The sequence below is a fragment of the Panthera pardus genome, unplaced genomic scaffold (assembly GCF_024362965.1).
Source record: "Panthera pardus isolate Hobbes unplaced genomic scaffold, ASM2436296v1 HiC_scaffold_211, whole genome shotgun sequence".
Lineage (NCBI taxonomy): Eukaryota > Metazoa > Chordata > Mammalia > Carnivora > Felidae > Panthera > Panthera pardus.
This window is the reverse complement of record NW_026526779.1, coordinates 199,355-214,653: the sequence shown is the minus strand read 5'-3', so window position 1 is coordinate 214,653 and position 15,299 is coordinate 199,355. Positions and strand designations below refer to the sequence as shown.

Here is a 15,299-nt window from a genome sequence, read left to right as displayed (position 1 = left end):
ATAATAATCTCTCTCCCCTAGAAATAAAATACACAGTGATTAAAGAGGAGAAAATATTTTCCCTAAAAGAATAGTTTTGGTAAGTGTAGAAAGAATCAGATAACTGGTTTTCCTCAATAGATATGGATTTTGGATTTTTAAAAGATCTTAATATTTCACCATTTAATTACATTATACTGTTGGGAAACTTGAACAATCATCAAATAATGATAAAATGTATATACACAGTGTCATTTTTTTTTTCAATAAATATTTTCTCTACAAAAGTGCCAAATTATAAATCTTGTCTTAAGGTCGTGTATTCCTAGCTAACTGGTTTTTGTTTAGTGGTATTGGAATTGAACAAAACAATAAGAAACAAAATAATAAGAAACTAAACTTGGAAATATAAAGCTGGATTTATTTTGCTAGAAAAATACTCCTATTGTCAAAGATTCCAACTTTTGTATTACACTTAACTGAAAGAAGAGAGAATTTAACCTTTGGATAGTTCACTGCTAACCAGTTAGGTAGCACCCATAGAGATAAGAGGGGAAAAAATCACAGATTTATACCGTCTGAAAAAGAATCACATACTCCTTAAAACACGTCAGGATTAAAAAAATCATATTCTGCATCAGAAATATTCTGATCCACTCCTTTCCTCATTTGCAGAATAAAGTTAACGTTCGATATGGATTAACACAGATCCAGGAGTCAGTTCTTGGGGCAACAGTCCAAAGCCCTCCCAATTTTGTCCACAGCTTTCCCATAGCAAATGCTACTTTATCCCTCTCTGCTGGACAATGTGACAGCACAGGCACGGGTCACCCAACCTCACTGGCTGCAATACCTCATCGTACCTGGGATTTCACAGCAGGAAAAGAGCTTGGTCAGGATCACAGCTACGATGATGTGCTGGCTCTGCGGGCTTTTCGCCTCTGCCCTGACTCCACAAGGTACTAGTTGACGTGCTTGACTGACTCTCAGAGAGACCGTGTCAGGAGAAAGATAGCCGATGGCCATGTGACATTAGATACTCCCCCGCATGGTTTCCACTGGCCTCAGGGTCTCCTTTCTCCTGCACTCTGTGTCAGACAGGAGTCCTAGAGACCTCAAATGCTGAAGTTTGCAGACATTCTGTGGATCGGTACAAACCTGAGCTTCAGCAGTTACCTTGAAGCATAAAAAAACAAAAAGGCATTCTCAAAATCTCATGAGGTTAGGAAATGCTTAACAATAAATGTAAAAATTTATCAAAATAAAAAGGGAAATATCCACATTCAACCTGACATGATTCTTACTTTTTCTTTTTATAGAATGAAGTTAAGTTACCAATAGCTTTATTTTTACTATTTATATGTATAAATATTATAAAATGTGTACAAATTTTGGACTATTTTTAACAAACATCCTGAGGATAGCCATATTGCTTAGGATATGACAGAAAATCTAAATACATAAAAATTGAGAAAAATGATTTGAATAATAGCACATTCCTACTTACTTCTTGTGTCCTCTTTAACTGCCTGAAGAAACAGAGCCTTTACATAATAAAAATTAGGACAGAAAGAAAGAGACATGTTTAAACACTTAAATAGGTTTGACTGTGCTCCTTTTAAAGCATTAAAGTCAAATTCATCTATTCAACCTCTTGTAGCAAAAACTATCAAAGCATTTTTAAGACTATATTATGTGTTTAATTCAATGAGCAGCTCTATGCCCTATTTACCCCTACAAGTAAATGCTAGGAAGGAACAAAAACAGTTGTGTTTTTTTTTTTCATATCAACCACATTGATCTGTCCATCTGAAGGGCCCCAATGATGAGATGCTTCAAAACTCTTCTTAGAAATGTGCAGTAATAACAACAAATCCACCTCGATGCCAGCCACACCAGGGGAAGTCTTTTCAAAAGCACTTTCTCCTGGTTGGAGCTCCCTTTTCCATGACTCCCAAAGCACAACTGTCTCATCCTCTTCTAAATACTGGTGGGAACACATGTGAAGTCTCTAGCTTTCTTTTTTCTGGTTTGCCTTTGGCTCACGCTGTTTCTTTTTAAGATCTAGCTCATTGCTTTCAGGAAGTAAGTTTCTGACACGAATAGAGATAATAAAGAAAGCCTTCTACAAATTTCCCATGCAAAAGGGCTCTCTCTTAAAGGCAAACACGGTTTTCAAGCATGCCTATGGACTGTGATCTGCCAGGCCCCGGGGTGTAATTCCTCTGCACGGCAGCCAGACATCTCTATGCCTTATGTCAAATTCCCCAGTGCCAAACGACCTCATTTAACAGAAATGTATTTCATCGTTTCTTTTGCTACCATTATATACCTCACTGGTAAGGAATGATTAAGCCAGCACATGGACTTTGGACGTGTATTTTAGAGGGTGAAGAGTACCCTTCATGGCCCTGAAGTACCCAAGAGTTTCAGACCTCTAAACTCTCAGGGCAACGTTGTCTTCCGGGTTATGGGTGATAAAACCCGCTGCAGTTTATTCCCCTTGTGCTTCCGAAGCAGCAGCTGAGTGAAGTGACTGACTTTGGAAGTCCCATGCTCTTCAGCAGCATCCAGCAGACCTTCTATGCAAATGAGTCTGCTGGGAGATTGGGCTTCAGGATCAGAAGCTATTAGGTGGTATTGAAAAACAGGTGTGTATGTCAGGAACCAAGCAGAAAATGGACTCTAAAAGTTAGCCCAGGTTCCAGGAATGTGTTGCCTCCAATCTTTTACAAAGTTGTTGTTTGTTTGTTTGTTTGTTTAATATTAACAAATCATCTGATACATATCTATCCCTACAAATTTGGAACAAAGCACCAATGAAAAGCAATTATTAGCAATTTCATCCTTGGGGTTCTTTAAATAAGATGCCGGCTTTATCATACCTAAAATAGATAGACTAGGTTCTAGAAAACCTTTCAAACTATATAGCCTTAAATATTTTATCAATAGTATTTACAGCAAGTAAAAAGAGTATTATGGTTAGAATATACGCATATTACGATACTTTTAGGATTGACTTGTTAAATTTTCTATTTTGGGAATGAGGCTACTTTTAATTAGTTTATGGAAAAACGTTAACCCCAAAGATCTCTGTGTCTTTAAAACACCCACACACTTTTTTACCCCAACATCAATGTATTTTTAGTGCTTCTTAAAATGATTCTTATACCTCTTTTCTACTTCGACTTTTATTTTTCCTGTAAGGTTTCACTAAAACATCACTCATGCTCACTGTCTTTACATTCACCAAGCCTCGCCTGCATCAAAGAAAAGTGCATACAATAATGACATCGAGCAAAAAAGCTTAAGGTGGTGGAAATCATGATTTAACCCCAAGATGAAATAATGAGTAAGTAAAGTGAGAGGGAGAGAGAGAGAAGGGATGATGATAACATGTCAAGAGAACAAGCAGTGTGGTAGCAGAATCTAACTAAACTCATGTGAAATTTATAACAAAGCAGGCAGACTGCATAAAATTTTGAAATAATATCCCAAGAGCAAAGGTGCAAGAGGAAGTAGGTTTTCGTTTGTATTTTTCATATTATGTTTTTCTTATGTAGTATTCTCACTTATTTCTTCTTGTCTACTAAAATTGGAAAAAGGCAAGAGGGTATGAAGAAATCATGACTCCAGAATTCTTGGCAATGTTACAAGGCAAAAAATTGGGACAAGTGATGTACTTTGAAAATAAATAGGAGCTTGTGCGAAAAGAAATGAAAGGCATGAATGGAGACAGTTTGCTTTATTTCTGAACTTTGAGTCTTTCCATGTGTATTTGTTAGTCAATAACACACATTAGTGCATTACATCTCAAATTATTTGGGAGCACTTCTTTTATACTTGTGCCTTTAGTAGTTAACGATTTTTCCTTCTGCAATCACTGCTTCTCTTGAAATTTTTTCTTACCTTAGTTTCAAGAACAATCTTTAGTTCAGTAAAGCTGTCAGTAGAAACAGCACTATCGTTTAAAGCACAAAGGATCATTTCCTCTTAATGGGGTTTGTGAGCAAAGGGCTAAGAAAGAATTCTTGAGACATCTTTGGTGCAAAAAAGGTGATTTTATTAAAGCCCAGTGACAGGACCTGTGGACAAAGAGAGCTATCCTGGGATTGTGAGAAGTGACTGATTATATATTGTTTAGTTAGTGGGGATTAAGGACAGCTTAAGCCTCTAAGGAATTTGGAATCAAGGTTTTCAGGGCCATGAGGAGCTAGCCACACTTAAGATAAGGTTATTTTTAGTTTTTTTTAATTTTTTTTTAATTTACATCTAAATTAGTCAGCATATAGTGCAGCAATGATTTCAGGAGTAGATTCCTTAATGCCCCTTACGCACTTAACCCAACCCCCTCCCACAACCCCTCCAGTAACCCTCTCTTTGTTCTCCATATTCAAGAGTCTCTTTTGTCCCCCCTCCCTCTTTTCCTATTATTTTGCTTCCCTTCCCTTCTGTTCATCGGTTCTGTGTCTTAAAGTTCTCATATGAGTGAAGTCATATGATATTTGCCTTTCTCTGACTGACTAATTTGCTTAGGACAATATTCTCTGGCTCCATCCACATAGTTGCACTTGCCAAGATTTCATTCTTTTGGATTGGCGAGTAATACTCCATTGTGTGTGTGTGTGTGTGTGTGTGTGTGTATGTGTGTGTGTAACACATCTTCTTGATCCATTCATCCATCAAAGGAAATTTGGGCTCTTTCCACACTTTGGCTATTGTTGATAGTGCTGCTATAAGCATTGGGGTGCATGTGTCCTTTCAAAACAGCACACCTGTATCCCTTGGATTAATGCCTAGTAGTGCAATTGCTGGGTCATAGGGTAGATCTATTTTTAATTTTTGAGGGACCTCCATTACTATATTCCAGAGTGACTGTACCACTTTGCATTCCCACCAGCAGTGCAAAAAAGATTCTCTTTCTCCTCATCCTCGCCAACATCTGTTGTTGGCTGAGATGTTAATGGTTGCCATTCTGACAGGTGTGAGGTGGTTTCTCATCGTGGTTTGGGTTTGTATTCTCCTGATGATGAGTGATGAGGAGTATCTTTTCATGTGTCGGTTGGCCATCTGGATGTCTTCTTTGGAGGAGTGTCTATTCATGTGTTTTGCCCGTTTCTTCACTGGATTATTTGTTTTCTGGGTGTAGAGTTAGATAAGTTCTTTATAGATTTTGGATACTAACCCTTTGTCTGATATGTCTTGCAAATATGTTCTCCCATTCTGTCGGTTGCCTTTTAGTTTTGGTGATTGTTTCCTTCGCTGTCCAGAAGCTTTTTATTCTGATGAGGTCCCAGTAATTCATTTATGCTTTTGTTTCCCTTGCCTCCAGAGACGTGTTGAGTAAGACGTTGCTGCGGCCAAGATCAAAGAGGTTTCTGCCTGCTTTCTCCCCGAGGATTTTGATGGCTTCCTGTCTTACGTTGAGGTCTTTCATCCACTTTGAGTTTATTTTTGTGGATGGTGTAAGAAAGTGGTCCAGGTTCATTCTCCTGCATGTCGCTCTCCAGTTTCCCAGCACCACTTGCTGAAGAGATTGTCTTTATTCCATTGGATATTGCTTCCTGCTCTGTCAAAGATTAGGTGGCCATCCACTTATGGGTCCATTTCTCGTTTCTCTATTCTGTTCCATTGATCTGAGCATCTGTTCTTGTGCCAGCACTGTTTTTGTGCCATACTGCCTTGATGATACAGCTTTGCAGTATAGCTTGAAGTCTGGGATTTTGATGCCTCCTGCTTTGGTTTTCTTTTTCAAGATTTCTTTGACTCTTTGGGGTCTTTCCTGGTTGCATACCAATTTTAGGATTATTTGTTCTAGCCCTGGGAAGAATGCTAGTGTTATATCTATAGAGATTGCATTGAATATGTAGATTGCTTTGGGTAGTATCGACATTTTAACAATATTTCTTCTTCCTATCCAGGAGCATGGAATCTTTTTCCCTTTTTTTGTGTCTTCTTCAATTTCTTTCATAAGCTTTCTATAGTTTTCAGGGTATAGATTCTGCACCTTTTTGGTTACATTTATTCCTAGGTATTTTATGGGTTTTGGTGCAACTGTAAGTGGGATCGATTCCTTGATTACCCTTTCTGTCGCTTCATTGTTGGTGTATAGGAATGCAACCTATTTCTGGGCATTGCTTTTCTCTCCTGCAACTTTGCTCAATTCATGAATCACTTCTAGCAGTTTTTTGGTGGAACCCTTTGGGTTTTCCATAAGGAGTATCATGTCAACTCCGAAGAGTGAAAGTTTGACCTCCTCCTGGCCAATTTGCATGCTTTTATTTCTTTGTGTTTTCTGATTGCTGAGTTCAAATCTTCCACTACTATGTTGAATAACTGTGGTGAGAGTGGACGTTCCTGTCTTGTTCCTGACCTTAGGGAGAAAGCTTTCCATTTTTCCCCATTGAGGATGATATTAGCCTTGGGTCATTCACATATGGCTTTTTGATCTTGTGGTTTGATCCTTCTATCCCTACTTTCTTGAGGGTTTTTATCAAGAAAGGATGCTGTATTTTGTCAAATGCTTTCTCTGCATCTATTCAGAGGATTTTATTATTCTTGTCCTTTCTTTTATTGATGTGATGAATCGTATTGATTGTTTTGCAGATATTGACCCAGCCCTACATCCCAGGTATAAACTCCACTCAGTCGTGGTGAATAATTTTTTTAATGTATTGTTGGAGCTGTTTGGCTAATAGTTTTTGAGGATTTTACATCCATGTACACAGGGAAATTTGTCTGTAGTTCTCCTTTTTAGTGGGGTCTCTGTCTGGTTTTGGAATCAACATAATGCTGGCTTCATAGAAAGCGTTTGGAAGTTTTCCTTCCATTTCTATTTTTTGGAACAGTTTCAAGAGAATGGGTGTTAACTCTTCCTTAAATGTTTGGTAGAATTCCCCCTGGAAAGCCTTCTGACCCTGGACTCTTGTTTTTTGGCAGATTTTTGATTACTAATTCGATTTCCTTACTGGTTATGGATCTGTTCAAATTTTCTATTTCTTCCTGTTTCAGTTTTGGTAGTGTATAGGTTTCGAGGAATTAGTCCACTTCATCCAGATTGCCTATTTTACTGACAAAAATTGCTCATAATATCCTCTGATGATTGATTTTATTTCTGTTGTGTTGGTTGTGACCTCTCCTCTTTCATTCTTGATTTTACTTATTTGGGTCCTTTTCTTTTTCTTCTTGATCAAACTGGCTAGTGGTTTATCATTTTTGTTAATTTCTGCTCTAATCTTTATTACTTCCTGTATTCTGCTGGTTTGGGGTGTAATTTGCTGTTCTTTTCCAAGCTCCTTAAGGTGTAAGGTTGTGTACCTGAGATCTTTCTTCTTTCTTTAGGAAGGCCTGGATTGCTATATACTTTCTTCTTTTGACCGCCTTTGTTGTGTCTCAGAGTTTTGGGGATGTGGTGCTATCATTTTCATTGACTTCCATACACTTTTTAATTTCCTCTTTAACCTCTTGGCTAGCCCATTCATTCCTTAATAAGATGTGCTTTAGGTTCCAAGTATTTGTTACCTTTCCAAATTTTTTCCTGTGGTTGATTTCAAGTTTCATAACGTTGTGGTCTGAAAACATGCATGGTATGATCTTGATATTTTTGCACTTGTTGAGGGCTGATTTGTGTCCCAGTATGTGGTCTATTCTGGAGAATGTTCCATGTGGACTGGCGAAGAATATATTCTTCTGCTTTAGGATGAAATGTTCTGAATACACTGATAAAAGTCTAGCCAGGCTTTTCAAAAAGAAAAGGGAGATGACCCAAATAGATAAAATCATGAATGAAAGTGGAATTATTGCAAAAAACCCCTCAGAAATACAAGCAATTATCAGGGAATACTATGAAGAATTATGTGCTAACAAACTGGACAACCTGGAAGAAATAGACAAATTCCTAAACACCCACACACTTCCAAAACTCAACCAGGAAGAAATAGAAAGCTTGAACAGACACATAACCAGCGATGAAATTGAATCAGTTAACAAACATCTCCCAACAAACAACATTCCAGGACCAGATGGCTTCCCAGGGGAGATCTCCCAGGCTTTTAAAGCAGAGATAATACCTAACCTTCTCAAGCTGTTCCAAAAAATAGAAAGGTAAGGAAAACTTCCAGACTCATTCTATGAAGCCAGCATTACTTTCATTCCTAAACCAGACGGAGGCCCAGGAAAAAAAAAAAAAACCCTACAGGCCAATATCCCTGATGAATATGGATGCAAAAATCCTCAATAAGATGCTAGCAAATCGATTTAGACAGCATATAAAAAGAATTATACACAATGATCAAGTAGGATGCATTCCTGGACTGCAGGGCTGGTTCAACATTCGCAAATCAATCAATTTGATACATCACATTAATAAAAGAAAAGATAAGAACCATATGATCCTGTCTATGATGCAGAAAAAGCATTCAACAAAATTCAGCATCCTTGCTTAACAACCCTTGAGAAAGTCGGGATAGAAGGAACACAAAGATCATAAAAGCCATTTATGAAAAGCCCACAGCTAATATCATCCTCAAAGGAAAAAAAAACTGACAGCTTTCCCCCTGAGACCAGGAACACGACAGGGACATCCACGCTCATCTCTGCTGTTTAACATAGTGTTGGAAGTGCTAGCATCAGCAATCAGACAACAAAAGGAAATCAAGGCATCAAAATAGGCAATGATGATGTCAAGCATTCACTTTTTGCAGGTGACATGATATTATAGGTGGAAAACCCGATAGACTCCACCAAAAGTCTGATAGAACTGTTACATGAATTCAGCCTAGTCGCAGGATACAAAATCAATGTACAGAAATCAGTTGCATTCTTATACACTAATAATGAAGCAACAGAAAGACAAATAAACTGATCCCATTCACAATTGCACCAAGAAGCATAAAATACCTAGGAATAAACTTAACCACAGATGTAAAAGATGTGTTTGCTGAGCACTATAGCTTATGAGGGTATTGAAGAAGACATAAAGACATGGAAAAACATTCCATGCTCATGGATTGGAAGAATAAATATTGTGGATGGCGGCGTAGGAGGACGCTGGGCTCACCGCACGTCCTGCCGATCACTTAGATTCCACCTACACCTGCCTAAATAACCCAGAAAACCGCCAGAGGATTAGCAGAATGGAGTCTCCGGAGCCAAGGGCAGACGAGAGGCCCACGGAAGAGGGTAGGAAGGGCGGCGAGGCGGTGCGCCCTCCACGGACTGGCGGAAGGGAGCCGGGGTGGAGGGGCAGCTCGCCGGCCAAGCAGAGCCCCCGAGTCTGGCTGGCAAAAGTGGAGGGGCCTGACGGACTGTGTTCCGACATCAAGCGCAATTTAGCGTCTGGGAGGTCATAAGGTAACAGCTCTGCTCAGAAAGCCGGAAGGCTGGAGGACAAAGGGAGGGAGAGCTGCTGAGCCCCCGGACGACAGAGCTCAGCTTGGCGGGGAACAAAGGCGCTCGCCAGCGCCATCTCCCCCGCCCATTCCCCAGCCAAAATCCCAAAGAGAACAAGTTCCTGCAAGGGAACTTGCTCGCTCCGCGCAAACACCCAACTCTGTGCTTCTGTGGAGGCAAATCTCCGGCAGCGGATCTGACTCCCTCCCGCTGCCACAGGGCCCCTCCTGAAGTGGATCACCTAAGGAGAAGCGAGCTAAGCCTGCCCCTCCTGCCCCCGTGCACCTTGCCTACCCACCCCAGCTAATACGCCAGATCCCCAGCACCACAAGCCTGGCAGCGTGCAAGTATCCCAGACGGGCCATGCCACCCCACAGTGAATCCCGCCCCTAAGACAGGGGAAGAGAAGGCACACACCAGTCTGACTGTGGCCCCAGCGGTGGGCTGGGGGCAGACATCAGGTTGGACTGCGGCTCCGCCCACCAAATCCAGTTATACACCACAGCACAGGGGAAGTGCCCTGCAGGTCCTCACCACTCCAGGGACTATCCAAAATGACCAAACGGAAGAATTCCCCTCAGAAGACTCTCCAGGAAATAACAACAGCTAATGAACTGATCAAAAAGGATTTAAATAATAGAAAGTGAATTTAGAATAATAGTCATAAAATTAATCGCTGGGCTTGAAAACAGTATAGAGGACAGCAGAGAATCTCTTGCCACAGAGATCAAGGGACTAAGGAACAGTCACGAGGAACTGAAAAGCGCTTTAAAAGAAATGCAAAACAAAATGGAAACGACGACGGCTCGGATTGAAGAGGCAGAGGAGAGAATAAGTGAACTAGAAGATAAAGTTATGGAAAAAGAGGAAGCTGAGAGAAAGAGAGATAAAAAAATCCAGGAGTATGAGGGGAAAATTAGAGAACTAAGTGATACACTAAAAAGAAATAATATACGCATAATTGGTATCCCAGAGGAGGAAGACAGAGGGAAAGGTGCTGAAGGGGTACTTGAAGAAATTATAGTTGAGAACTTCCCTGAACTGGGGAAGGAAAAAGGCATTGAAATCCAAGAGGCACAGAGAACTCCCTTCAGACGGAACTTGAATCGATCTTCTGCACGACATATCATAGTGAAACTGGCAAAATACAAGGATAAAGAGAAAATTCTGAAAGCAGCAAGGGATAAACGTGCCCTCACATATAAAGGGAGACCTATAAGACTCGTGACTGATCTCTCTTTTGAAACTTGGCAGGCCAGAAAGGCTTGGTACGATATCTTCAGTGTGCTAAACAGAAAAAATATGCAGCCGAGAATCCTTTATCCAGCAAGTCTGTCATTTAGAATGGAAGGAGAGATAAAGGTCTTCCCAAACAAACAAAAACTGAAGGAATTCGTCACCACTAAACCAGCCCTACAAGAGATCCTAAGGGGGATCCTGTGAGACAAAGTACCAGAGACATGGCTACAAGCATAAAACATACAGACATCACAATGACTCTAAACCCGTATCTTTCTATAATAACACTGAATGTAAATGGACTAAATGCGCCAACCAAAAGACATAGGGTATCAGAATGGATAAAAAAACAAGACCCATCTATTTGCTGTCTACAAGAGACTCATTTTAGATCTGAGGACACCTTTAGATTGAGAGTGAGGGGATGGAGAACTATCTATCATGCTCCTGGAAGCCAAAAGAAAGCTGGAGTAGCCATACTTATATCAGACAAACTAGACTTTAAATTAAAGTCTGTAACAAGAGATGAAGAAGGGCATTATATAATAATTACAGGTTCTATCCATCAGGAAGAGCTAACAATTATAAATGTCTATGCGCCGAATACCGGAGCCCCCAAATATATAAAACAATTACTCATAAACATGACCAACCTTATTGATAAGAATGTGGTCATTGCAGGGGACTTTAACACCCCACTTACAGAAATGGATAGATCATCTAGACACACAGTCAATAAAGAAACAAGGGCCCTGAATGATACATTGGATCAGATGGACTTGACAGATATATTTAGAACTCTGCATCCCAAAGCAACAGAATATACTTTCTTCTCGAGTGCACATGGAACATTCTCCAAGATAGATCATATACTGGGTCACAAAACAGCCCTTCATAAGTTTACAAGAATTGAAATTATACCATGCATACTTTCAGACCACAATGCTATGAAGCTTGAAATCAACCACAGGAAAAAGTCTGGAAAACCTCCAAAAGCATGGAGGTTAAAGAACACCCTACTAACGAATGAGTGGGTCAACCAGGCAATTAGAGAAGAAATTAAAATATATATGGAAACAAACGGAAATGAAAATACAACAATCCAAATGCTTTGGGATGCCGCGAAGGCAGTCCTGAGAGGAAAATAAATTGCAATCCAGGCCTGTCTCAAGAAACAAGAAAAATCCCAAATACAAAATCTAAGAGCACACCTAAAGGAAATAGAAGCAGAACAGCAAAGGCAGCCTGAACCCAGCAGAAGAGAAATAATAAAGATCAGAGCAGAAATAATATAGAACCTAAAAAACTGTAGAGCAGATCAACAAAACCAAGAGTTGGTTTTTTAAAAAAATAAAATTGACAAACATCTAGCCAGGCTTCTCAAAAAGAAAAGGGACATGACCCAAATAGATAAAACCATGAATGAAAATGGAATTATTACAACCAATCCCTCAGAGATACCAACAATTATCAGGGAATACTATGAAAAATTATATGCCAGCAAATTGGACAACCTGGAAGAAATGGACAAATTCCTAAACACCCACACTCTTCCAAAACTCAATCAGGAGGAAATAGAAAGCTTGAACAGACCCATAACCAGCGAAGAAATTGACTCTGTTATCAAAAATCTCCCAATAAGAGTCCAGGACCAGATGGTTTCCCAGGGGAGTTCTACCAGACGTTTAAAGCAGAGATAATACCTATCCTTCTCAAGCTATTCCAAGAAATAAAAAGGTAAGGAAAACTTCCAGACTCATTCTATGAAGCCAGTATTACTTTGATTCTTAAACCAGACAGAGACCCAGTAAAAAAAGACAACTACAGGCCAATATCCCTGATGAATATGGATGCAAAAATTCTCAATAAGATACTAGCAAATCGAATTCAATGGCATATAAAAAGAATTATTCACCATGATCAAGTGGGATTCATTCCTGGGATGCAGGGCTGGTTCAACATTCACAAATCAATCAACGTGATACATCACATTAACAAAAAAAAAAAAGAGAAGAACCATATGATCCTGTCAATCGATGCAGAAAAGGCCTTTGACAAAATCCAGCACCCTTTCTTAATAAAAACCCTTGAGAAAGTCGGGATAGAAGGAACATACTTAAAGATCATAAAAGCCATTTATGAAAAGCCCACAGCTAACATCATCCTCAACGGGGAAAAACTGAGAGCTTTTTCCCTGAGACCAGGAACACGACAGGGATGCCCACTATCACCGCGGTTGTTTAACATAGTGCTGGAAGTTCTAGCATCAGCAATCAGACAACAAAAGGAAATGAAAGGCATCAAAATTGAGAAAGATGAAGTCAAGCTTTCGCTTTTTGCAGATGTCATGATATTATACATGGAAAATCCAATAGATCCACCAAAAGTCTGCTAGAACTGATACATGAATTCAGCAAAGTTGCAGGATACCAAATCAATGTACAGAAGTCAATTTCATGCTTATACACTAATAATGAAGCAACAGAAAGACAAATAAAGACATTGTTCCCATTCACAATCGCACCAAGAGGCATAAAATACCTAGGAATAAATCTAACCAAAGATGTAAAAGATCTGTATGCTGAAAACTGTAGAAAGCTTATGAAGGTAATTGAAGAAGATATAAAGAAATGGAAAGACATTCCTTGCTCATGGGTTGGAAGAATAAATATAGTCAAAATGTCAATACTACCCAAAGCTATCTACACATTCAATGCAATCCCACTCAAAATTGCACCAGCATTCTTCTCGAAACTAGAACAAGCAATCCTAAAATTCCTATGGAACCACAAAAGGCCCCGAATAGCCAAAGTAATTTTGAAGAAGAAGACCAAAGCAGGAGGCATCACAATCCCAGACTTTCGCCTCTACTACCAAGCTGTAATCATCAAGACAGCATGGTATTGGCATAAAAACAGACCAATGGAATGGAATAGAAACCCCAGAACCAGACCCACAAACGTATGGTGAACTCATCTTAGACAAAGCAGGAAAGAACATCCAATGGAAAAAAGTCTCTTTAACAAATGGTGCTGGAAGAACTGGACAGAGACATGCAGAAGGTTGGAAATAGACCACTTTCTCACACCATTCACAAAAATAAACTCAAAATGGATAAAGGACCTGAATGTGAGACAGGAAACCATCAAAACCTTAGAGGAGAAGGCAGGAAAAGCCTCTCTGACCTCAGTCGTAGCAATCTCTTACTCGGCACATCCCCAAAGGCAAGGGAATTAAAAGCAAAAGTGAATTACTGGGACCTTATGAAGATAAAAAGCTTCTCTGCACAGCAAAGGAAACAACCAACAAAACTAAAAGGCAACCAACGGAATGGGAAAAGAGATTGGCAAATGACATATCGGACAAAAGGCTAGTATCCAAAATCTATAAAGAGCTCACCAAACTCCACACCCGAAAAACAAATAACCCAGTGAAGAATTGGGCAGAAAACATGAATAGACACTTCTCTAAAGAAGACATCCGGATGGCCAACAGGCACATGAAAAGATGTTCAACGTCGCTCCTTATCAGGGAAATACAAATCAAAACCGCACTCAGATATGACGTCACGCCAGTCAGAGGGGCCAAAATGAACAAATCAGGAGACTATAGATGCTGGAGAGGATGTGAAGAAACGGGAACCCTCTTGCACTGTTGGTGGGAATGCAAATTGGTCAGCCGCTCTGGAAAGCAGTGTGGAGGTTCCTCAGAAAATTAAAAATAGACCTACCCTATGACCCAGCAATAGCACTGCTAGGAATTTATCCAAGGGATACAGGAGTACTGATGCATAGGGGCACTTGTACCCCAATGTTTACAGCAGCACTCTCAACAATAGCCAAAATATGGAAAGAGCCTAAATGTCCATCAACTGATGAATGGATAAAGAAATTGTGGTTTATATACACAATGGATACTACATGGCAATGAGAAAAAATGAAATATGGCCTCTTGTAGCAACGTGAATGGAACTGGAGAGTGTGATGCTAAGTGAAATAAGCCATACAGAGAAAGACAGATACCATATGGTTTCACTCTTATGTGGATCCTGAGAAACGTAATAGAAACCCGTGGGGGAGGGGAAGGAAAAAAAAAAAAGAGTTTAGAGTGGAAGAGAGCCAAAGCATAAGAGACTGTTAAAAACTGAGAACAAACTGAGGGTTGATGGGGGGTGGGAGGGAGGGGAGGGTGGGTGATGTGTATTGAGGAGGGAACCTTTTGGGATGAGCACTGGGTGTTGTATGGAAACCAATTAGACAGTAAATTTCATACATTAAAAAAAATAAATAAATAAAAGGAAGAATAAATATTGTTAAAATGTTAATACTACCCAAAGATATGTACACATTCAATGTAATCCCAATCAATATTGCACCAGCATTCTTCTCGAAGCTAGAACAACCAATCCTAAAATTTTATGGACCCACAAAAGACCCTGAATAGCCAAAGTAATTTTGAAGAGGACCAAAGTGGGAGGCATCACAGTCCCAGACTTTAGCCTCTACTACAAACCTGTAATCATCATGACTGCATGGTATTGGCACCAAAATAGACACATAGACCAAAGGAATAAAATAGAAACCCCAGAATTAGACCCACAAAAGGATGGCCAACTCATCTTTGACCAAGCAAGAAAGAATATCCAATGGAAAAAAGACAGTGTCTTTAACAAACGGTGCTGGGAGAACTGC

The 15,299-nt window shown here is 39.7% G+C and overlaps 1 protein-coding gene across 1 annotated transcript in view; it reads right to left on the bottom strand.

Moving 5' to 3' along the window:
* The window catches only part of LOC109259100 (C-type lectin domain family 1 member A-like), a 55,168-nt gene extending 54,209 nt beyond the window's left edge, over positions 1-959 (bottom strand). The window contains exon 1 of the mRNA XM_053909529.1: positions 843-959. The gene's annotated coding sequence lies outside the window, so the exon portion shown is untranslated. The remainder of the gene's footprint in view (positions 1-842) is intronic.
* Positions 960-15,299: the final 14,340 nt, after the last annotated feature.